The sequence below is a fragment of the Drosophila subpulchrella genome, chromosome 3L (genome assembly GCF_014743375.2).
Source record: "Drosophila subpulchrella strain 33 F10 #4 breed RU33 chromosome 3L, RU_Dsub_v1.1 Primary Assembly, whole genome shotgun sequence".
In the NCBI taxonomy this organism is placed as follows: domain Eukaryota; kingdom Metazoa; phylum Arthropoda; class Insecta; order Diptera; family Drosophilidae; genus Drosophila; species Drosophila subpulchrella.
In genome coordinates this window covers 25901863-25902541 of record NC_050612.1, presented here as the reverse complement: position 1 = coordinate 25902541, position 679 = coordinate 25901863, and positions in this window count along the sequence as shown.

The window sequence follows — 679 nt, the reverse complement described above, 5'->3', positions numbered from 1 at the left end:
CTAGATATAGTTCTACGATCTAGTTCCTTAGCTTAAGTCGAGAAAATTCCGTTGTCATTGTTCTTAATCTGGAAATCAGGAGCAGGAAAAGAAAAACTTTACATTTAGTCTAAGCACACTGAACTATAATGGATTCGAGTGCCTGAAAAACATGAAATAACTGAAATAAGTTAGTCCGTAGTCTTATGACCCCATATAACCTAAGCATCCATTGTAAAGTTGCATGAAAAACCACAACGATTTCGAAAACGATCTTATGTAATAAATGTATGATTAGTAAATTATGATCGCCCGTGTGTTCTATTCTTCGAAATTTTATGGCTATTAAATATCAAAGTTCGGGTATTTATCAAGTCGGGTGCTAAATTTGTTTTCTAATCGCAAAAACTCTTACTTAGATATCTCATCCATGGGGATTCAAGTTTGAGAACCAGAATTTCAATTAGCATACGTGTTCGAACATGATCGGTGGATCGTGTCGATAGCTTCTGCGGTCGATAACTACCAAAATCCAGCTTAGAATTTATATTCTGCAATTCTGAGCTATAAATTTTCGCTACAAATTTGCACAAAATGGTTTCGCGAACGAGATTTTGGAATGGGCAAGTGAACATCCTAAAATAGCAATTAAATATTGTTAAAGATCACTTTTGTTTTTGCCGCAGAGCAAGTTATTCTG